The 25,319-nt window shown below is 34.5% G+C and overlaps 1 protein-coding gene across 1 annotated transcript in view; it reads right to left on the bottom strand.

The window, feature by feature from the left end:
* Positions 1 to 2,091: 2,091 nt before the first annotated feature.
* LOC138701923 (uncharacterized) overlaps positions 2,092 to 25,319 on the bottom strand; it is a 441,575-nt gene continuing 418,347 nt past the window's right edge. The window contains exon 6 of the transcript XR_011332723.1: positions 2,092 to 2,104. The gene's annotated coding sequence lies outside the window, so the exon portion shown is untranslated. The remainder of the gene's footprint in view (positions 2,105 to 25,319) is intronic.

Genomic DNA, 25,319 nt, shown 5'->3' with positions numbered 1-25,319 from the left:
ATCCATTTTAATATTATCCTCCCATCTAGGTCTCGGTCTCCCTAAAGGTCTTTTTCCCTCCGGTCTCCCAACTAACACTCTATATGCATTTCTGGATTCGCCCATACGTGCTACATGCCCTGCCCATCTCAAACGTCTGGATTTAATGTTCCTAAATATACCAGGTGAAGAATACAATCCGTGCAGTTCTGCGTTGTGTAACTTTCTCCATTCTCCTGTAACTTCATCCCTCTTAGCCCCAAATATTTTCCTAAGCACCTTATTCTCAAACACCCTTAACCTATGTTCCTCTCTCAGAGTGAGAGTCCAAGTTTAGCACGAATAATTAACAAATATATATTTAATGTTACAAAAAACAACAATATAATATTATTATTATTATTATTATTATTATCATTATTATTATATTATTATTATTGCCAGAACAAAGATACATAATGCTTTTTAATATAAAAACACTCTAGCACCCCCAGAAAGAGAAAGTTACATACTCTTGCTTAGAGAGCATTCCACATAGCCTAATTTTAAGACATTTTATTAAATATCAGAGTAAAAAGTGAAGAAGAAGAAGAAGAAGAAGAAACACATATCACAATATTTGAACTTTAAATTTTCTCTGTTAACAGCATTTTTTAATTGATTTTTTTTAAATAAAGAGCATTAGCAAATTGTATGTTTAGGAATTTAGCTATTATCTTATTATAAAACCTTGGGCCGAAGTTTTTACTCCCTTCGAGAACGCCTCTGCTACATGTTTTGAGAAAAGATAACTAACACGAAGTATGTTTGTTGCTAAACAAACTGTAGCTGGCTTGTCTTTGGTTTTTAATGAATGTTTTAATTCTTCCAATTTCTTATTGCGAGATGGCCCTGTTTAAAAAGGACATAAATTAGCGTTTAATCTGTAAAACGACTACACAAAATCGTCACTATACTGTAATATCAGGATTTCTGTTATAACAATATCATCACGATATAAATACAAATTCAAATATTTATCTGGCAAATTCTTCTAACTACAGGGACATCATTTTATTTTTACTAACATTTTTAATATTAACCTGTCTATACCTTTAGAGAACCGGAAACACCGCTTGCTCCCCCCTCCAAGACTGGAGTTCGATGATACTGGCGTAAAACACAAATCACTCTACTAGGTATAGGAAGGAAGAAAAGTAGTTCATCCATTTACGTAAACTAGGAAATATCGCGATTTTGAGTTTGATAATTTTCATTAGGTTTTTCTTTAATCAAAGTACAGTACTGTATTAAGAATAAGTGTTTTTACTTACGAAGTGAGTTATCCATGCGAACGTATTCATTATGCAGTGTATATTATACTGTCTACAGCACATTAGCGTACAATATAGAGAAAGAAGTTAAATTGAAAAATAATCATAATATGAATATTTAAACACAATTTTGAAAATGGTGGCCGTTCATTTCGATACAGGCTTCAGTTCTTTTGTGCATATTATCGCACTATAGACTATTGCATCTAATTCCAATTGCCAGTTTCGTTCTTCGTACTAGTAACTCATGTTGAAATAATTCTGTACCTACTCTACGTACTGTAAATTCAATCTTCACTTTTGCCCGACCCGAATATATAAAATTACTCAGACATGCTATCTACTGTCCGTCCAAGTGGTTATGCCGCAGGATTGTAGAAAGGGAGGAAATCACGTGACAGTTAATTACTTAACGAGGCCCTTTTATTTAAGTTAAATTAAACAGCTGTATAATATTACGTAAACTTCCAATTCCTAAGAGAAATTAATGTTTTCAGAAAAGAGCTAAGACAGCCCAGCTATTACAGAGGGGCGAGCAGAAGCAGGTGGGGGAAATCGGGATGCGACGTAGGCAAACGGACAGTACCTGTGCGAAAATATGACTCAATATTGAAAGCTCTTTCGTCACTGGAAAACGCGAACATATTTCTGGAACGTACTATACTCAGTAACTCAGTACTGCTTACTATCTGCGGTCTTGGTTCTGTGTGGAGTTGGAACTTTCTTAGTAGAAGGGGTGGGAGTGAAGTACATTCAAAAACTCAGGTACAATAAAAATTGAAGTAAAAATAAAATGATGTCCCTGTATAATTCTGTTCATGGGGGGGATTTAAAATGCCGGAACACACTAAACAAGGAGCAGAATACCTCCTTGTTGCACAACAAACACAATGCTTTGTTATTTCGAGGAACACAAAAGTACTTGTATTCCCATTCGTCTTTGTAAATGAAAAAATTTAATCAACAACATATACAAAAACAATTAATTAATTTTAATATAAAGATAAACCAATCTTTTTATTTTGCTATGGGACATGATTCCGGTATGGCATAGTTGCGCCCCGCGGGCAATTGGGAGGCCTAGGCATGGCATAATTGCTCCCCGAAGAAATCAGGTAGCAGATGGAACATGGCATAGTTGCGCCCCGAAGAAATCAGGTAGCAAATGGGACATGGCATAGTTGCGCCCCGAAGAAATCAGGTAGCAAATGGGACATGGCATAGTTGCGCCCCGAAGAAATCAGGTAGCAAATGGGACATGGCATAGTTGCGCCCCGAAGAAATCAGGTAGCAAATGGGACATGGCATAGTTGCGCCCCGAAGAAATCAGGTAGCAAAAGGGACATGGCATAGTTGCGCCCCGAAGAAATCAGGTAGCAAATGGGACATGGCATAGTTGCGCCCCGATGAGCATAGTACACACGAAAGCGATTGTCATAAAATAACTAAATTACTTAAAAATATTACAGTGATAGCTGCATTGAAATCAGGTAGGCCTAGCGTATGATCAATTTTGCTATTTAAAATAACACTTTTTTATTGATCACACACAATAAATGAACTGCATTTTTTGTTTCTACATCGATATCTTAACCCTACGGTACAGGGTTTCGAAAATTGAAACTTAGAACCATTATCAATTATTAACTCTTCACCCTTTTTACTAAACTAAACATTCATTTTAAATTAACCTCACTATACGCCACAAACGGTGTGTAAATCACTAATAAAATGTCAGGACTGCTAAGGCCCCATATTCCAACGGCTCACTCATTTGAATATAACAGTTAATAAAGTACTGCCAACTTCATGGTGTTCATTTTAACGGTAGGCTATTGATAATCACTGAATAAACAGTAGAAAACAGTTAATAAGGTACTGCCAATTTCATGGCGTTCATTTTAACGGTAGGCTATCGATAATCACTGCATAAACAGTAGAAAAACAGTTAATAAAATACTGCCAACTTCATGGTGTTCATTTTAACGGTATCGATAATGAATATAAATCGAATAAGAAATCAATAAGGTTGGTTAATTACGAGGCTCGAGTTTCCGTAGTGTCTTTTTCTCTTCCTATTTCATCTGGGCGCAACTATGCCATGACCTTTTCTCTACCTGAAGGGAACGGGGCGCAACTATGCCCACAAAACAGGGACCCTTTTTTGTATGCTGCATTTTACCTCACCGTGTGGCGCAACTATGCCCTGCCCCATGATTCTACCAGCGAATAGGGATTATAAAGAATGGACACTTCGCGTCGGTACCTTTGACGTAGCCGGGCTGATTTCAATGACCTTCAAGCCAGCTAAAGCGTGAGATTCTGCTTTCTCCCTAGAGTTGGCGCTGATATCACACCAGCTAGCAGTCGACACAGCGGAAATATAACACATTAATTAATACATCTAGGCATATTATGTACTCAAATAAAATAAATTGAAACCATAAAATAATAAATCTGTCATTAACTGTAATGTCTAGACTCTAGAGTTCCTTTATAATGAGAGTTGAGACGTTGACTCCAACAACAATTAAAATATGTAATGACTAGCCGTACCCGTGCGCTCCGCTGCACCTGTTAGAAATAAATATAAAGTAATTACATAATTAAAATAGGACGTTTGATCCAGGGAACAACTTTTACAACAGCGCAAGATAATCTGCTTCGCTCATTACCCTTTTTTTTTGCATTGCATTTATTGCATATATATTTTATGTATTTTAACACGATTCAATTGAGCATAGTTAAAATTTGAATTATAAAATAATGGATTGCTAAGCTAACGTACTATTACTGCATACTAAATCAATTTATACTCTCGTTGTTCGTTAATTCTCTGAGATTAAAATGAGTGTACATAAATATTATTTTAAGACATACAGAAAACGAATGTACAAAATAGCCTATCAAATTTTCTGTGCATAAGAAGCTATTTTAATCTTACCTGTCCTCGATTTACTCAGACGTTACTGTAATAACATTATAGCATTATGTCCATCTAGAGAAACTACACTTTCCAATGGTGAAATAATAATTAATTATACAAATCGGTTAATTTAACTTCTGATATTACTTCATACAGAAACATTCTCTGTATGCTATGTTTAATAGCTTTCGATTGTTAATGTCCAAGGCCCCTGTTTCGATTGTTGTTGTCCAAGGGCCCTTATAGATGTAGTCATTTGTTTTTATTTAATTACACCGCCTTAGATGGCATTGTATTTTAATTTTAAAACTCATTTATCTCATTAAATATCAGTCCTATCAAAATTTTGTAAAGAATAAAACTTATCGGAAATCATTTTTTAAAGAAACTTTTGTTATGTAACATTTTTCACAAAAATCAATAATAAGCGAGATATTTCGATTTATTTAATTCAGGCCCCCTTATAATCCCCCTTTTAAATAAAGTATTTTGAATGCCATATAGCCTAAAATCTAAGTTACAACGAACTTAATTTATATTCCAATTTTCATATAAATCGGTTCAGCCATTATCGCGTGAAAAGGTAACAGACATACAAACAAAAATGTCAAAAAAGCGATTTTCGGTTTCAGGGTCGTTAATTATATATGTTAGGACCAATTATTTTTGGAAAATCGAAAATTACCAGAAAAATTTCGGCTACAGATTTATTATTAGTATAGATTTGATATCGCTGAAAATGGAAAAACAAAACTCTTACGAGAAGTAAAACCATATACCTATATTATATTATATACAAATATTAAACGAATTCGATACTTAATTTCATAACGTATTGTATTATTTTATAATATAATTTATTATATCTGAAATATAAAATATTACTATTACAACAAGTTTGTCACTGAGAAATAAGTAAAAGCTGTTAACTTGAATTCATTTGAAGCAAAGCGTTACTGAATTATGCAATAAGGTAGGCGATGTTTGGATCCTGTGTCTCAATTCTATTCTCAATTATTATCTTAGCGTATGCTCGATTACACTAACCTCTAGCGCTTGAAAGTGGAATTAAACGCTGCGCACAGAGAAAAAAAAAACACAGGAAAATTCGCTCAGTGTCCATTCTTTATAATCCCTATTCGCTGATTCCACCACTGATACTCGCAGATTTGTTGTGGTCGCGATGTGGATGGAGACAGATATAGGAATGAGCAGTCTGCTAGCTAGCAGTGGGAGGGGTTCAACTATGATTGAGGGGAAGGGAACACACTGTGCTACTTTTCCCCATCGCTGGTCTATTGCACCTGACATGAGTCGTTTTTGGAGTCTATAAACATTTGAAATAGTAGAAAATGTGTCTTTAACACAATTTCATCAAAAATGACTAGGGATGTTTTTGTAATAATGCCTTCAATTCCATCGAAAGTTTAAACTCGCTGGCAACGTCGCAATGCCCAATATTCCACACGGAGGCATTGAACTCATCAGACGTCAGTATTCGGTCGTAATGTAACGGATAACGAAACACACTGACATCCCCCACCCCAACGCAATTACGTACCGGTACCTAAAGTCAGAGGCGCATGAAGTGCAATGTAACGGCATACAATTCTTAGCCCTAGTAATTATCCACAACGATGACGTTAAACTTTTCGGGGGGGGAGGGGGAATTCTTTTTTCCAGAACTATAAACTTCCCACCGATATGGTATTACACTTTTTTTTTTTTTTTTTGTTATAATCAAAACTAGAGTATGCGTCTGTAATATGGTCACCTCAGTTCCAATCCCATCAGATGCAAATAGAAAGGATACAGAAAAGATTTTTACGTTATTTATATTTTAAAAAACATCACGTGTCGTCTTATGACAAGCAAATTTCATATAATCAGTTACTTTTTTAATTTAATTATAAAACTTTAACATCTCGACGATTAATAAATAGTCAAATTTTACTCTATAAGACTGTTAACGGTATATTGAATAACTGTGATTTTCTTAAATTACTTCAGTTCAATGTAAAAAAAAACAGAATTACGTCATAGACAACCTTTTGTTATTCCCATTCCTAGAACTGTTTTCTTCAAGAACTCTCCATTGTTTGTTATGTGTAATACTTACAACTCTCTGTCTTTAAACTGTGATTCTCAATTAGATTTCAGTTTAACAGTTGAAAAATTTGATACGATATTAAAAAGAATTGTATTTCCTTAGATATTTAAATTATGAAGAAGTGTATTATTATGTTTTTACTCTAGTTTTTAATAGTACATTATGCAACGAGCCTATAATGATAGTAATTATGACGCTCGTATGAAAATTATAGGCAAGTTTCATACGACTTTTTATGCTCGACCATATTTCTAACTTGAAATTATTCAGAAGTATTAATTTTATTCGCATCTGACTGAAGATCGGAAGTGACCTTGTGCATAGCTCGTAAATTGTGAGATGTGTGCAGACGCGAAAGTATTGATTTTTTCCAAGGAACATTAATGTCGTTGACCTTGATATAATTTAGAGAATAACATGAACTAATTTTGATATAACCTGGTAATTGACTTAGAATTGAAAAACGAGATGACAAATTGAATTTATTTCAATATTATTTACAATTAACGCTAATTATTATAGTAACCTTCTGCGACAGTATTGGATTTCCAGCCTCCGTGACGTTTCTCTCGTCTTTCGATTGCATATCCGAGAATAATCGAAAACCTGAACTTTAATGAATAGGTGTACTTTAATGACATGCATTAAAGGACTGCTACCAGGTGTATAATTACTACATTTCGGCGTGGTCGAGCATAAATAATTTTGCATCATCATATTGACATTTGGCACTATATTAACTGCAATACTATATTCTAGCATCTATTACCGCTATGGATTTTCTTTCTTTCGTTTGTGTTGTTTGTTTTGTTTTTTTTTTTTATTATGTATTTTGTGTATGTATCTATGTAAGACACCTGTAATTGGAAGCCTGCTTCTGTTGGCGGTGGATTTAAATAAATAAAAAAAAATCATGATCAATTCGCTCTGAAAGTCTGCAGGGTCATTTAATTTCCACCCTGTATAAATAAATGTATTGAAATGAGACGTCAATTGAAAATACATTTTTAAAAATAGTTTCGTAGGCCTGCATTACGTCCTCATTCCCATCTACAAAAATTGATCTATAGATTAATATTTATTCAGTTCGTGTGTGGTTTATTGGTAAACATACCAAATTGAAAGTCTTTATTACTAGTACAGCTTGAATAGTCTACACGCATGGAATGCGGACCGAAATGAACGAGCGGCAGTATTGCGAGACAAAGCAGAGCGAGTACTGAAAGTTTATTAATTGTTTTGAATACGTAAAATTCCATAACTAACAAACATTCCATAGCTTTGGGTAATTCTGTTATAGATGATTTGAAAATAAATGCTTTGTGCAACCGATACTTGAATAATGAAAGCCATAATATCCGAATATTAGACATGTTCCAAACAATATAGGGGAGAGTCGGGTAGTATCGGACATCGGGTAATATCGGACAGTGAGTTTTTTTCATCTACCACACGGTGATAGTGCCTGATTGACATGGTTACGTTTCTGTCATGTCGCATAGAGAAACGTAACCATGTCATTCAGGCACTACCATATGGTGGTAGATGAAACTGTCCGATATTACCCGATGTCCGATACTACCCGACTCTCCCCTAGTTTTACATTGCAAAGAATGGTCATTTTATATCCACGCCATATATTTAAAATCTTTATATTTTAATTAAGACATTCTGGTTTAGAATAAAACTTTGTAACATAATCTTAAATAATGCAAATATTTCATTAATCAAAATTAACAGTGGCATTCCAAGAGTCGCCCGCAAGGAACTGTCAGTGACTGCAAATATACAGGGACATCATTTTATTTTTACTTCAATTTTTATTGTACCTGAGTTTTTTAATGTACTTCACTCCCACCCCTTCTACTAATGAAGTTCCAACTGTCCTCCACACAGAACCAAGGCCGCATATAAGTAAACAGCACTGAGTTAGTGAGTATAGTACGTTCAAGAAATATGTTCGCGTTTTCCAGTGACGAAAGAGCTTTCAATATTGAATCATATTTTCCCACAGGTACTGTCCGTTTGCCTACGTCGCATCCCGATTTCCCCCACCTGCTTCTGCTCGCCCCTCTGTAAAAGTTGGGCTGTCTTAGCTCTTTTCTGAAAACATTAATTTCTGTTAGGAATTGGAGGTCTACGGAATATTATGATGATGATTAGCCTAAAAATGTCCCGTTAAGGGCAAAGGCCTCCTCCTATAGAGGGAGAGCTCTATTTGTCTCACGCGGTGAGCTACTCCGCGTAAGAGTGGAATTGTTCACTTGGTTCACATTCTACACAGTTTGGTATTGTTCGCTTGTTTCTGTCGCACTGTAGTCGCTGTTCACTTGTCTTGTTATGTTTTTCCAGTCTTCCCTATGTCTTGCTCTGCTTGACCAATGGCTTCCTACTCGTTCACTGAAGAGGTCGGCCCATCTTCGTCTTGGTCTTCCGGGTGATCTCTTGCCAATGCGGGGATCCCATAGTGTGGCTTTCTGCGTCCATCTTCCGTCTCTAAGTCGTGCAACATGGCCCACTTCCATTTGGTGTTGGTGGCTTGCAGTGCTGGATCTTTAATTGCTGCCATCTTTTGTAGCACTTCGTTTGGAACTCTGTCCCTCAGCAATAAGCCTAGTATCTTTCTCAGCATCTTTCTTTGGTATATTTGGAGACTGTTACGAAGTTTGGCAGTAAGAGACCACGTCTGGCACCCATATAACAGTACAGGAGTTACGCAGGTCTCCAATATTTCTACTCTGAGTTTCTTGTTCCCTCCAGTACGATGAATTTGAGACTCCAGAATGCTTTCCACGCGAGAGAAATCCTTCGTTTTATTTCCTTCTCTGTCTTCTGATGAAAGGAGACTAGCTGTCCTAGGTATACGTATTCAGATACGTATTGTAGTTCTGCACCATCAATTATTATGGGTGACTCCGGCCCGTTCGACATTACTTCTGTCTTGGTCATATTCATCAGGAGGCCTGCTGATCTGCTGGTGTCGCATAAATCTTGGAGCATTGACTGCAGTTCTCTGGGTGATTTGGCGAACAATACGACGTCATCAGCAAACCTTAGATTATTTAGTCTGCTGCCGTTGATGTTTATTCCACAATTTCTGTTCCAGTTCAGTTTGCGAAAAATGTTTTCTAATACACTTGTGAATAATTTAGAGAAAGGTTACATAATGGATTTAAGAATCTCACTTCTCAGGAACTATAGGGTCATCATTTTATTTTTACTAACCTGGCTATACCTTTAGAGAACCGGAAACACAGTTTGCTACCCTCTTCCAAGTAATTATGTCGCAGGATCGTAGAAAGGGGGGAAATCACGTGACAGTTAATTACTTAACGAGGCCCTTTTATTTAAGTTATTTTAAACAGCGGTATAATATTTCGTATACTTCCCTGATGACCCTGTAGTTCCTGAGAAGTGAGATTCTTAAATCCATTATGTAACCTTTCTCTAAAGATGCTCAATATATTGACTGAAAAACATAACCGTATCAAGCATTTCTTACTTCTGAAGCCAGAAGGAAGCTAGTCTAAAATCTCCATTTTGAGATATGGTGACATGAATGTTCCATTTTCCATATAGTTTTATGATTTCACTCGAATTTCGAAATACATACGCAAGTGTCATCTCTGAAATTCGGAAGTACTAACATCTAAACAAGCATAAAATACTTTTGACGATATATGTCAGAGGAAGAATAAATTGTTGTATAGATCTGAAGTCTGGTTAGTGTAATATGTAGCTGGTCGGCGATGTATAAAATAGAGAGGGGGGAAAGGAACTCGTCACCCTATCTCAATATCTCTTGGCATAGTTGCCTCATAAGTGGTGCCTTGTTGGTATCACTTGTGACATTCAGACTTGTCTTCGGACAGCTGACTACACAACAAACAACAACAACTATATTTTTTATTCACCTTGTAGGTCTATAACAACATTTTCATAACGACATTGTAGTCTAATCCCCTACCGATATTTCACCTTTACTCTATTAGGCTGCTACTACACTACCGTTCTATATATATATATATATATATATATATATATAATAAAATATATGACAGTGTAATAAGTTTCCTTTTATAAAAGTTTATTTGATAAAATATCTTTTATAAAATATAAGTGCATCTTGTTATATTTGAAAAAAAAAAAATTCTATACCTTGAAACAAATATGGCGGAACGCAAATATAACTGGAATATTGCGACCACAAAAATTCTGATATCGGAGTATGCATGAAATGAAATGTTGAAAATTAATAATTTATATAATATAATATTAACATTATATAATAATATTTATAATAATTTGTATAACTTTTCAAGTCCTCGCATTGTAGCTCTTTCAATAAGTTCTGATGGAACCTCTCTTATCGCGTCTTGCAATCCATGATTTAACTACAGTCCAGTATATACAGTCACGAAGCTCAATACGTAGTAAATATGCATTCATAGATAGTTGCTAACCACTAAGATCGCTACTATCGCCTCATGACAATGCGAAATAGTACCTGCGCAGTCTATTGTTCCTAGTAGGCCTACTCTCACCACTCATGCTTACAAAACGTACACACAAATTAATGAAACTTCAACGTGCTCATAATTTGTGTGTACGTTTTGTAAGCAATGTTCGTAAATATGATCATATTACCCCATCCCTGGAAGCAATAGGTTGGCTTAAACTAGATAAGAAAAGAAATTTACATTCACTTCTCTTTCTCTTCGAAATCTTGAACTCTTCTATTCCTTCGTATCTGTCGTCTCGCTTCACTTACCTTTCTTCCCACCACAATCTGAACACACGCTCTCGCCATGAAACAATACTAACAATACCATCCCATCGCACCTTCTCATACTCATCCTCTTTCACAATAGCCCTGCCAAGACTCTGGAATTCGTTACCTGCTAGCATCAGGGACTGTCGAAATAAAATTCAATTCAAACGCAAACTTACTAGGCACTTGGTCAGTAATTGAGACTCGTTCAGACATGGTTTCTTGTAAATAGTTCTTTTAATCTACCACAAAATATCTCAATATCCGGTAATTTCATCACTATAGAATTTTGTTATTCTAGGTTTAATTTGTAATTTAGTAAATACAAAAATATTCTTTGTTCTTAACTTCTATGATAAAATGTCTAGCTTTCATTAATCAGGTATTCTTGTCGCACTTTAATTTTTATTGTAATTGTAAATTTAATATTAATTGTAATCTTATTGTTCATGTTATAGTTGTAATCCCCTGGTAGAGGGGCAGAGAAGGCCTGACGGCCTTATCTCTACCAGGTTAAATAAATAAATCTAATCTAATCTAATCTAATCTAATCATGCTTCGTGACTGCATATACTAGAATGTGGTTAACCTAGGGCGGGTTTAACCCACAGGAGTTTCTTTTTGTTTCTTTTTCAGTAACATGCACATTGTAATAATTGAACTAATTGCAACTAAACAAGCATAATACTATTCTTCATTCATGATGCTGTAAACTTAACACGTAAATATTAGTATCAACAAATCATAGCCTAAACTTAACGCATAAATATTAATATCAACAAATCCTCGGAACACGTGTTAACTGTTGTGGAACAAGGTTTAGTAAAGCTTTTGCTCCTAATTTTAGGTTATCTTTGACAAAATCTTTTATAAATATTTTATGTAGAGTAATATACTCCAAATCCTATCTTTTATCAAGGGTATTTGATAAAATATTTTATCATATTCTTGTCATAGAACTTTGATCAGACCTGCAGAACTGTAGCTCCTCAGAGTGACTGCCCTAATACCCCTTCGAAAAATCGAAAAATCGAAGGAGAATTGGGAGGAAAATTTAAAAGGTACGCAAAACGCGTCCTTGCAAGAGGTTGGGGGCTGTACAAAACTAAATATGTGAGCTCCAAGCCTGTTGGCCACTAGTCTCACTCCGGGTTACGCTGCTCCCCTGAAGGAGCTCTAGAAAATCTTGAAGGGGAAGCCGAAATTGGACGTAACCTCTTAGGTACCACATACGCGAGGGGGACTGAGATTTGATCAAGTGATCACGGAACGGGGCGAGGAGGAGTTGGCTGGTGTTTGCCGTTAGGATGGCAAGACGCCGTCATCTGTTGTTCGATGACAAAGCATGTGAAGGCCGTCGGAAGAAGCGCCGTGAAATCTAATCTGCAATTTGAGAGGTCCCTGTCCTTTCAATTTGCGACTTATTGAGTGACCCCGTATATTTAATAGACTATTTATATTATCTGAACTAGGGCATACATCGTTTATAATAAGGGTGGAATATATATGGGGAAGGGCATATAGGTCCGTGGCCCATTTCTTATAGAGCTCATCCCGACATTTGTCTTACGCCTGAGGAAAACCACGGAATACCTTAGGCGAGATGAGTTGTCTCATGTATAAGAGACTAGCCAATTTGGCTATTATGTAGGAGGTGATTGTTGTCATGAGCCTTGTTGAATCGTCTCAATTTTGAGACAAGCCATTTGGCTATATGATGGCTCAATTACGAAGAGGGGGGAGAGATGTAATTAGTTAATTAATTTAAAGTAATTAGGAAGATTAATGGGGATATGAGTGCAGGTCCGTGGCCCATTTCTTTTAGGGCTCATCCCGACATTTGAATACCCCTTCTTACCCCACCCACCTTTTCTACCAGTGCGGTCACAGCGTTCTAGTTACGCTCGGCTGCATCAACATTCATTCTCGCGGCGGCAGGTATACAATACGCTATCAAGAATTACAAATGAACAGGTAATAAAATCCTTAGGAACATACCTTTAGAAAATAAGAGAAAAACGAATGCGGGAAATAAATAAGTTAAAAGACATGTAAAATAAATTTTAAAATGCATGTGTGAATATGATGTAAGAAGGTCTACCTATGTATATATCGTCCTATTACTAGTAAAACCGATTAAGTCCACTTTTTGTGTAAAATAAGTTAAGTACAGTCCCCGAGTTGTCTTTCCGTGCTCTGTATTCTACTAAAATAGAATAAGTCCGAAATGTTGTAGGCAACAAAGCAATTACTTTATTTGAAGAATTTATTATGATTTTTCGTGAATTAATAAAGTTTTAATTCTTCCTTTTTACTAAATTTGCATTACTGGACTTAAATGGTTTTACTAGTAATAGGACGATATATAAATTGTATGTTGATAAGTGAGTGATAGCTATATGACCGAAGGTCAATGCTGTCATTCAACATTATAACGCACTGCAGCTAGATAAATGAATGAATGAATGAATGAATGAATGAATGAATGAATGAATGGAATTAATTAATTAATTAATTAATTAATTAAATAAATAAATACGCGAACTGCAGTTTGAGGACAACTGAAACATGGCAAAATCTAAAGCCGTGAAGAAATACTACTTCCAAAGGAAATGGGACTATGATTATTTTGTTGTTGAAGAAGGCGAAAGAATTGCTTGTTTACTGTGACCCATCCAATTTACTTCTACTTGTCATTTCAATATTAAACTACATTTCAACAAAGCCCATATTAAGAATTATGGAATGCACAAACTTTCGGATAAGTTCATTATTACGAACTATATATTGAATATTTATTCATATACTGTTAAATTAAGGACGTCACTCGTTGTGTTCTTTTTGTATTGAAATGAATTCAAGGTTCATTACTTAAATGCTACAAATTTATATTTCTGTAGGTGATGATAGAAGGAAAGTTTTCGAAAATCTAAAGCAGGTTAGGTGCAAAGAAACCTCATAGAAACTACCGACAGGAAATCTAGCATAATTGTAAACCTTTAAACCTGATAACGCATTATAAATACATTGACTTTATTACAATCCTTTTTTGAAAATTACATGCCGCCACTGATGGACCTTTCACGCGCAAAGAATGTAAACAACTCTACGCAGAAGTCTATCATCCCCAATTGAAGTGGAGTGAGGCTGACGTCATATTTCCCCTACTTACGGGTTCTGCAGGCCTGGTCTAATATTAGCTAGTCGGCGATGTATACAATGGAGGAGGGAAGGAACTCGTCACCCACCCCATTATCTCTTGGCTTAGTTGCCTCATAACTAGTGCCTTGTTGGTATCACTTGTGAGGTTGGGACCTGTCTTCGGACAACTGACTACACAACAAAAAACAATTATATTTTTATTCACCTTGTAGGTCTATAACAACATTTTCATAACGACATTGTAGTCTAATCCCTGACTGATATTTCAGCTTTACTCTATTAGGCCTAAGCATCGTTATCATCAAATGCTCCCATGGTATACCCAGGACAACACCAAGGCGGCTAATAATCTACAGTTACGATGCGTCAACCGTAGAGAGAACGCTTGAAGAATGACGTGCAGCGGGGTACTCAACACGATAAAAAAAAAGCATTGTAGTCGAAATTGGAAGCCGGATGTCTTGTGGATTTGGAAATGTATCCATTCATGACAGAATTATTGACAAGTTTTATTAGGATCGCTACAGACCCTCCAGTGCAATTTCCTCGGTGCGTGATGGAAGTTCTTCTTCCCCTCGAGACTGCGGAGGAATGACTTGACTTTCTTCTGGAGATGCAATTTGTTTCGTGACACATGTCACTTCCCGTTACAGGTGTGATATATACACACAGAGCTCAAGACATAATTCAGAGTACTGTTTCGTGAAGATAATACTGTATTAAGAATTCTGAATGTAGTAGAAAGTCAATGCTGGTTCACAATAAACCGGGAACGGAAACGGCAACGAGAACGAGATCGGAAATATTGTTCAGATGGATGGATGGATGGATGGATGGATGGATGGATAGATAGATAGATAGATAGATAGATAGATAGATAGATAGATAGATAGATAGATAGATAGATAGATAGATAGATAGATAGATAGATAGATAGATAGATAGATAGATAGATAGATAGATAGATAGATAGATAGATAGATAGATAGATAGATAGATAGATAGATAGATAGATAGATAGATAGATAGATAGATAGATAGATATAGGTAGGTAGGTAGGTAGGTAGGTAGGTAGGTAGGTAGGTAGGTAGGTAGGTAGGTAGGTAGGTAGGTAGGTAGGTAGGTAGGTAGGTAGGTAGATAGATAGATAGATAGATAGATAGATAGATAGATAGATAGATAGATAGATAGATAGATAGATAGATAGATAGATAGATAGATAGATAGATAGATAGATAGATAGATAGATAGATAGATAGATAGATAGATAGATAGATAGATAGATAGATAGATAGATAGATAGATAGATAGATAGATAGATAGATAGATAGATAGATAGATAGATAGATAGATAGATAGATAGATAGATAGATAGATAGATAGATAGATAGATAGATAGATAGATAGATAGATAGATAGATAGATAGATAGATAGATAGATAAAACTTTATTGTAAAGTGCATATATGCATAGACATGGTCAATAAAATACATTAATACATTAAAATTACAATAAGTCAAATATAAAATACATTATTCATATCAAGGGCCCACGCGTGAATTCTCTAGAGTGTAAGGGCATAAATTTATTAATTTCTTTTTTGTATAACTCCTGAATTTGAGAGTATTTTTTGCAAACTATTGTAAATTTTAATACCAGAGACCATATAAGTTCTGCTAATATTTGTAAGAGGCTGTAATTTTCACGTTCCCGTTCCCGGGCTCCGGGAAGCTTCTCATTAATTGTGAGTGCTCACATTTAAATACATTTATTTTAATAACATTGCCGTTTCCGTTCTCGGTTTATTGTGAACCAGGCTTTACAAGTAACGGTTTCTTAAACTTCCTAGAGTTTGACACCACGAATTTTACATTAAAACTTCCGTTATATTTGAATTCACTAAGTGTTTCTTTACCAAAAGCCTGAAATACAGCAAAAATCTATAAAAATGCAAGTTAGAGACCCCTGGGCACAAAGGGGAAGTGAAAGAGAACGGAAAAACCGCACTCCGTCTGCTTCAGGCGACCAGCGAGAGCAGAAATTTCGTAAAAAAAAAAAAAAGCTACGACAATATCATGCATTGGCACATAATGTAACAATTACTTCCACATCCATCTGGTACTTTACATTAGTAATAACTATAGCCCTGCATTTGGTTACTTTGGATACAAGTTAGGTGTACATCGATCCTACTAGCTTCACATTGCGGTCTCTCCCCGCACGTTCCGGTATTGTGTGTTCACATCTATTCGTGTATCAGTGTCTATAAATTAGTGAACAACAGGAATAGTACTCATGTACAGAATACCACTTGAATTTAATAACAATAATAACGAAGCATTTATTTAAGGCAGCTTATATTCAATAAAAGATAATTTTTACCACGGTTAGACGAAACAAAAAATTGACAAGAGCCAGCCCCTTTATTTTCGGTAGCCACCACGTTTTGCCCACATGTGCAATAAATTTTATTTATTTATTTATTTATTTATTTATTTATTTATTTATTTATTTATTTATTTATTTATTTATTTATTTATTTATTTGATTTACTTATTTATTTATTTGATTTACTTATTCATTTACTTACTTATTTATTCATTTACTTATTTACTTATTTATTCACTTATTTATTCATTTATTCACTCATTCATTCATGTATTTATTTACTTATTTATTCATTTGCTTATTTACTTATTCATTTATTTATTCACTCACTCATTTATTTATTTATTTATTTATTTATTTATTTATTTATGTATTTATTTATTTATTTGATTTACTTATTTATTTACTTACTTATTTATTCATTTACTTATTTACTTATTTATTTATTTATTCATTTATTCACTCATTTATTTATTCACTCATTCATTCATGTATTTATTTATTTACTTAATTATTCATTTACGTATTTACTTATTCATTTATTTATTCACTCATTTATTTATTTATTTGTTTATTTATTTATTTATGTATTTATTTATTTATTTGATTTACTTATTTATTTACTTACGGTACTTATTTGTTCATTTACTTATTTACTTATTTATTTTTTATTTATTTATTTATTCACTCATTTATTTATTCACTCATTCATTCATGTATTTATTTATTTATTTACTTATTTATTCATTTACTTATTTACTTATTAATTTATTTATTCACTCACTCATTTATTTATTTATTTAATTATTTACTTATTTATTTATTTAGCTACTTAGTTATTTATTTATTTATTCATTTATTCATTTATTTATTTATTTATTTATTTATTTATTTATTTATTTATTTATTTATTTATTTATTTATTTATTTATTCATTCATTCATTTATTCATTTATTTCTTCATTTATTTATTTATTTATTTTTTCTTATTTAACTAGTAGCTAGTGAGTAAAAATTAAAATTATAAAACAAAAATGTTTCTAGTCACTGAACAATGAGAAAGTTATTCCAATTAAGATGATACATTTACTGAAATATATTAAACAATATTAAATATCTCTTCAATGCAAACACACGCTATCAGAAACGCTCTGTGCTCTTCATTGAAGCTATGTAATGACAATATCTTGAGATGCGCAACAAATGTAACAGTATTAATCTAAGAAACACATTCGAATTTCTTCCTACAACCGCTTTTGTTAACATTATGTGTTAGTCGTAGTGACATAAAAGAAGTCGAAGTCTTAAACAATTTTGAACTCAATTCAGGCACCACATAATACTTTTAGTCGCCATGGCTACATGCTGGCCGAAATTTGTCTACTCCTGATTTTCTTAAGATACTTTAGATTTGATTAAAGGTTGGAATTAACAAATAAAAAACATTTAATGTCAGCACAAACTTAAATTAAATAAATTATGAGTGCGTACTTTACGAGTCTCTACACCAGCGGTGACCAAAACTCGAGCTGCAGTGATTACATGCGACAGACAGCCTATGAAGTAACTTAACTGAAGAATATTGCTGGAAAATCTTTTAAGTGTAGTGTAAATATTCGTAATTTAAATATGTATGGTGTTGATTAAGGCTGGTTGAGTGGAAGAGAGGGCCTTATGGCCTTAACTCTGCCAGCGAAAATAAAATATTCCATTCTATTCTATGAAGTAAGGAGACGGAGGAAAGGTACTTGGCATGAAAACTACAACCAGTGGTGGTTCCTGTACTAACATCTTGAACAATCCCGCGGATAAAAATCTCAAGCTTTGCTGTATCACTAATGTCCCTGCTGTCATCAAGAGCCAGTGAATAATATACGATTTTTCTTGCTTAATTTTTTAACCTTCCTTTTGAATATAATCAGGAATTTTCTAACTCCTTCTCTCGATACTCGGTCGAGAAATTCGTAGTTTTTCAAAATTAAAAACTTCTTATGGACAAGTAATATAAGCTATTTTAACCATTATTCTTTTGAGAAATTCTCTTCTATTAAAAGGCTTTAGAGCACGAGATATTTCAAACCCCATTAGGTAGCCGACTTCCTTACATTTATTCATGTCATCTTTCTCTTCCTGGCTATGATTTAAGACATGTCAATTCCTGGCTTTTAACAGTTCGTTGGCACATAATATTGAATCAGTTTTTGTACAATATTTAAGCTATTTTAATCTAAAGATTAAGAAAATTAAAATTGAGATAAAACCTAATAATTGTATCCTTCTAGGGAGAAGATCTAAAAATATCAATATTCATGCACGTACAGGAGAATTAGGCCTATAGAAACACATACTTAGTGGTCAGTAATAATAATAATAATAATAATAATAATAATAATAATAATAATAATAATAATAATAATAATAATAATAATAATAATAATAGTAATACATTATTCAGCGTGGCAATTAATGTTTCTATATACTCCTAATTGAACCGTTGAGCAAAGTAAATATATTACATTTTGTCCGACAGAACAACAAAAATGTCTTCTCATTCTTTACGAAACCACCTCTTACTGCTCGTAGAGAGAGAGTTTGTAGAGCGACATGATACCGGCACTGCTTGTCTTCAGTACGTTAATCAAACACTCAGCAATGTACAGGAAACTCCTCGTACCCGTTTGAATGTCTGTGATTACACGATGTAATCATGACACCCGCTTTGGTCGTCGCTGCTCTACACATTACGATGAATGACTGTAAACATTTAAAGTGTTTCAAAATTTCTCCTGAATTGAGAGTTGAAGTTGCGATGGGAAAATTCCGGCCCGTTTATTGTGGTACGATGAATGTACGATGATGGAGATGTCCACAAGGAAGGGGAAAACGGTACACCATTTTTGGTTGGTTATTTAACGATACCGTATCAACTACCTACTAGGTTATTTAGCGTCAATGGGATTGGTGACAGCGAGATATTTTGTGAGATGAAGCCGGGGATTCGCCATAGATTACCTGACATTTGTCAGATAATCAGTCCAAGAGGGAATTGAACCCGCGTCCGAGCGCAACTCTGGATCAGCAGCGCCTTAGCCGTTGGCTGAAACGATGTATCATCATCGATGTAGTTAACCAATATATAATCACATTCCTTATCAACGGCATATTGATGATTGAACAGATATTTGGGTTGATGTCAACGTCATGTCGACCTCACAATGTCGAGTTGATGTACGCATGCGCGAAATAACCCTGTCGACTTATTTATTTACTTATGATTATGATTTATACTTGAACGATTTAATCAAGAATTGTTTTCAGAACATGGGAGGGGTGATAGTAGGAGGAAGAAGAATAAAGTGTATAAGATTTGCTGATGATACGACGTTCTCAGTAGAAGAGGAAATGATATTAAGGGATATGCTGCTGGACCTAAGTGACAGCTGTGATCAGTAAGGGATGAAGATAAATGCAAACAAGACAAAGACTACGGTTATCGTAAGAAAAATAAAGGAGATAAACGTGCGAATTCTAAATGAGGCACTGGAAGAAGTAAAGAGCTTCAAATACTTAGTAAACCTGGTAAGGTTTAACATGTCTCAGTAGCAATAAAACTAAGTCCCTTCAAATGAGGGTGGAGATTATAGGAGAGTTGTAAACTTTCAGTATTCCTTTCAAAACCTTGTTATTGTACAGGCTACCGGAACTCAGTTTCTTGAAAGACAAGCTCAGTGACGGAACTATATAGTACGAAGAGAGATATTTTGTTACTTTATTCTGCGCTACAGAATGTAACAACTAGTCCCTTCCGCCACTGGCATCGCTTCACTCTCCCCATCACAATAACAATACAGACGAGGTAAGACATAACTCCTTTCTCTCTCTTTTCACAGTGAGACAAGATTCATCACACAGACTTTAGTGACATGAGCTGCAGCCAGGAAGTCAACAGGAGGACAGCAAGCGCAAAGAAACCATTAACAGAAAAAGGAACATCTTCTGCGAACCTCTGGAAAAAAAACTAAGGCAGAGACTGGTGAAGTGCTTTGTGTGGAGTGTGGCATTCTATAGCGCAGAAATATGGACATTACGACAAAGTGAACAGAAATAACTCGAAGCATTTGAAATGTGAATATGGTAAATAGATCGTGTTGAAATGGACAGAAAGAATAAGAAACAAAGCTGTGTTGGAACAAGTGGGTAAAGGTAGAATAATGCTGGAAACTGATCAGGACGAGAAAACGAATTGAAATGGGTCACTGGCTAAGAAGAATAATAATCCGTGGCGCTACAGCCTACGAAGCGCCAAGACCGATCAGCCGGCTGCTGGCCTCACGGTCACATGCCGAAGCAGAGGTGGACGATCACCCAACCAGAATGCAGGTATCCTGTGGTTAGCACGATGAGCCCCCCAGCCGTTATATCTGGTTTGCGTAACCGGATTTCGCTGCCTATCGTTGCTCCCCAAGTGCATCACGATGCTGGGTGGGCACCGGTCCCATACACTGGCCGAAATTTCATGAGAAAATTTCTTCCCCCATGAGAACTCGAACCAGCGCGCATTCCGTAACGCGAGTCCGAGGCAGGATGCCTTAGACCAGGCCTGCAGAACTGTAGCTCTTGAGAGCGACTGCTTTCCTCCGCTCTTTTAGCCCACCCACCTTTTCTACCTGTGCGAACACGGCGTTCTAGTTACACTCGGCTGAATCAACATTCATTCTCGGGGCGGAAGTCGATCATACCCAATAGAAGTGAAGTGAGGCTGACGTCATAGTTCCCCTACTTTGCGAGTTCTGCAGGTCTGCTTTAGACCACGACGCCACGGCGCGGGACGGCTAAGAAGAAACTGTCTACTAAAGCACACACTGGAAGGAACGATGAACGAAAAAAATGGGGCGGAAGAAGATATCAGATGATAGACAACATTAAAATACATTAATCGTATACGGAGACTAAGAGAAACGTGGGAAATAGAGACGATTGGAGAATGCTGGTTTTGCAGTGAAAGACCTGCCCTTGAGCAGAACACTGTGAATGAAGTATTAATATTGTAGCATTATAGTAGTAGTAATACTAGATTTTTATTTAATGCCCTTTTCAACTGCAGAAGTATTTCAATGTCGAAACTCAATGTGAACGAGAAACGGTTGACAAATTTTGCCTGTGGGACTGTATAAGAAGAAACAGGGTTATTTTCTCTATGCGCCGTAAATCTAACAACACAATGTCCAAAGATTCACGAATTAAATGAGTAGGCCTACGTTGTATGTTCGGGAGATAGTTAAGGGTTAAATTACGAAACTTAGGAGTCTAGATGTCAGCTAATACACTTAATTATGTATAGCAAGATTAATTAATGGTAAGATTGCCAACTTAAAGCATCAAACAAAGTTATTTTTCTTATACTGCACTCGAAAGGCATGAAACTTGTTACGTACCGTACGATAGAAGGCGTTAAACAGGAGTATAGAATATAGACTGAAATACTTTCTTGTGTCTAATTCAAAAGCTTTCGACAATTAGCATTCCTCTTCCTTCAGATGTAAATACAATATAAACAATTTCCTTACCTCAGCTACGAATCACTTTTCTTTATACACAGCTCCTTTGCACTACACTACTTAGACTTATTTCCTTCTTGGACAAACTCACTCTTGTTTTCCAATATCCGTTCAGGTCTCTGGATGAAGAAAGACTGACAAATTTTACCCCCACCATCGACTCTGACTGCTACGGTGGCGCATCAAACTTCGAAGCATTATGTCATTCCAATCGCGCTATATACCTGTTAAGAGAGGGAAGCTCTTTCTGTTTTTATAGCAATCCTTTTATATTACAAGATCATTCAAAAGTCACTTCAAAATTTAAAGAGTTATAAATACTATAATATTAAGAGTTAGAAAAAAACATCACTGCGTAGAGCAAACAATAGGGGGTTTCATTTGTTAAATTTTGCATTTCCATAGTTACTATTTTGCTGAATAAAACATTAATAATTTTTTTGACGATCATGCTTTCTTTCTCTACTTACCATTGTTGTATACATGCATCATAAATTGACAATACCTCAACGTTCTTTGGTTGCTATACAAACAAAACTTACCAGTGCGGTAAATAGAAACAAACGGAGCCTTTATTTATAAAAATTAAACGTCATATTACAATTTCGTACAATTATTAAATGTTACCGGAGCAATATGTAAGGGGTTGTTGGACAATAACTTCATTTAGGTCAAAATTACATAAATTCGTGCTTAACAGATTAATTACTGTTTAATATTTGTTACTTATAATGAAACTAAAATCTGTCCATTCTTATTATTATCATTAATTTCTCTAAATAGAATACATAACCTCTAATAGCAAAATTTCATTACATTAATATTCTCATTATATAAATATATATTTATTTATTTATTTACTTATTTATTTATTTATTTATTTATTTATTTATTTATTTATTTATTTATTTATTTATTTATTTATTTATTTATTTATTTATTTATTTATTTATTTTATTCCATAGATCTTACATGAGCAATAAAGCTTTAAGATGTGGAATAAGTCAAAATTTTACAATATTACAATTAAAATTTTTACAGTTTTACAATTTAATAATTTTCTACAATTATTACAATTTTGTGCAATTTTTACAATATTTTGCCGAGATGTAGTGAGATGAGGTGAGGTCCGACGATTCGCCAAAAGATTACCCGGCATTTGCCTTTTGGTTGGGGAAAACCTCGGAAAAACCCAACCAGATAATCAGGGGTAATCAAATTAAAGGGGTTGATGCCGAGGACTCGCCATAGACCATCCGGCTTCAGTCCCACGGCTGTGGAAAACCTCGGAACAAACCAAAGACCAAAGGGGGATCCAACCCAAACCCGAACACAGCTCCGGATCAGCAGCCCAGCGAGTCTGCCGACTGAGCTACATCGATGGCTCTACTAAAAGTATGCAATACATAGCCAATCAGATTATTAAATTTACAAACGCAAACGATCATTCATCAGTTGACCTATATGTATAATACAAAACAAGTACGTTAATTAAATTTAAGGCATAAACAATTCAACCAGTTGCGATATACAGAAATTGATAATACATATCATGCAAACTACTTCAAATTACAAACACAAACAATTTATCAACAGAGCTATACAGATTACTATTCAATTTAAACCATATACAATTCATCGGCCAAAACTATACAAATATATACAATACAAGTAAGCAGAATAATTTAATTTACAAGCATACTTTCATTAAGCTATACAAATTTGAGCAATTAATGTCAAGTAGATTAATTCAATTTATAATCATAAATAATTCATCAGTTGAGCTATTCAAACTACTATAAAATTTACAGCATATACAATTCGTCAATTGAGCTATACAGACTACCATTCAATTCATCTATATGCAATTCATCAGTAGAGCTACACAGACTAGTAATCATTTTAAAAGCATATACAATTCATCAGCCAAACTATACAAACATATAGAATCAAATTAGTTCAATTTACAAACTTATTTTCGTTAAGCTATACAAAATTGTACAATTCATATGAAGTAGATTAATTCAATTTATAAGCTTATCAGTTGACCCATACAGTATGCTATTCGATTTACAGCACATACAATTCATCAGTTATGCTAAACAAAAATATACAATACATAGTAAACAGATTAAGTCAATATAAAAACATATGTTAGTTGAGCTACATAAAAATTGCACACGTCATTTAAGTAGAATAATTCAATTCACAAGCATAAACAATTCATCAGTTGTGTAGAAGGTATGAGTATGTAGAAATTTGGTTAATTCTTTTCTAAACCTTTAGATTTATATTTTTTTCTCCCTGTAACATAGTTCTAGTAAACTTATATTAAATTAATTCTCATCATTTTACTAGTTATCTCAAATTAGTTATAATTGATTGAATTAAATTAGCTCATAAATTAAGTTACTACTTTATCTTATAGGTTTATCTAAATTTAAATAAACTTGTATTAGTCGTTAAAACTTAACTGAAGAATATTGCTGGAGAATCTTTTAGGTGTAGTGTAAATATTCGTAATTTAAATATGTATTGTATTAAGACTGGTTGAGTGGAAGAGAAGGCCTTATGGCCTTAACTCTGCCAGCGAAAATAAAACATTCTATTCTATTCTATTCTATTCTATTCTATTCTATTCAATGATTCATAATTTTTAAGGTGAGCGTTTTATTTATTTCTCGAGATGTTGACGGTATTGCTACATCTTCGGAAGTTTAGGAATGTACAAAATAAGCCAATAAATTTTTCTTATTTACTTCCACACACTTCATATCCAAGCATTTAACAAATACCTCATACACATTTCATATCTTCTTTTAGAATTTTCCAGTATTAACTTAGTACAACCGATCCTCCACGCTTCTTTCATCTCTTCATCCACTTAATCCTCAACCAATTATTTTTCCATAATCATTTAATGATTACAAAACTTTTAATTAAACTCATATATTGATTAGATTAATACAAATTTAATTACCATAAACAACATAGATGTTTACGCTGAAATAATCAGCTGGCCACTTCACCCTTACTCATGCCTGACCAAAAGATAAATATATTAAATCAATATATCTGGCCTCAGTTGGTTTACCCCTTCCAATGTGCTCCT

This window comes from Periplaneta americana, chromosome 6, assembly GCF_040183065.1.
Source record: "Periplaneta americana isolate PAMFEO1 chromosome 6, P.americana_PAMFEO1_priV1, whole genome shotgun sequence".
Classification (NCBI taxonomy): domain Eukaryota; kingdom Metazoa; phylum Arthropoda; class Insecta; order Blattodea; family Blattidae; genus Periplaneta; species Periplaneta americana.
Note: the sequence above shows the minus strand (reverse complement) of the source record. Positions and strands in the feature narration are given on the sequence as shown.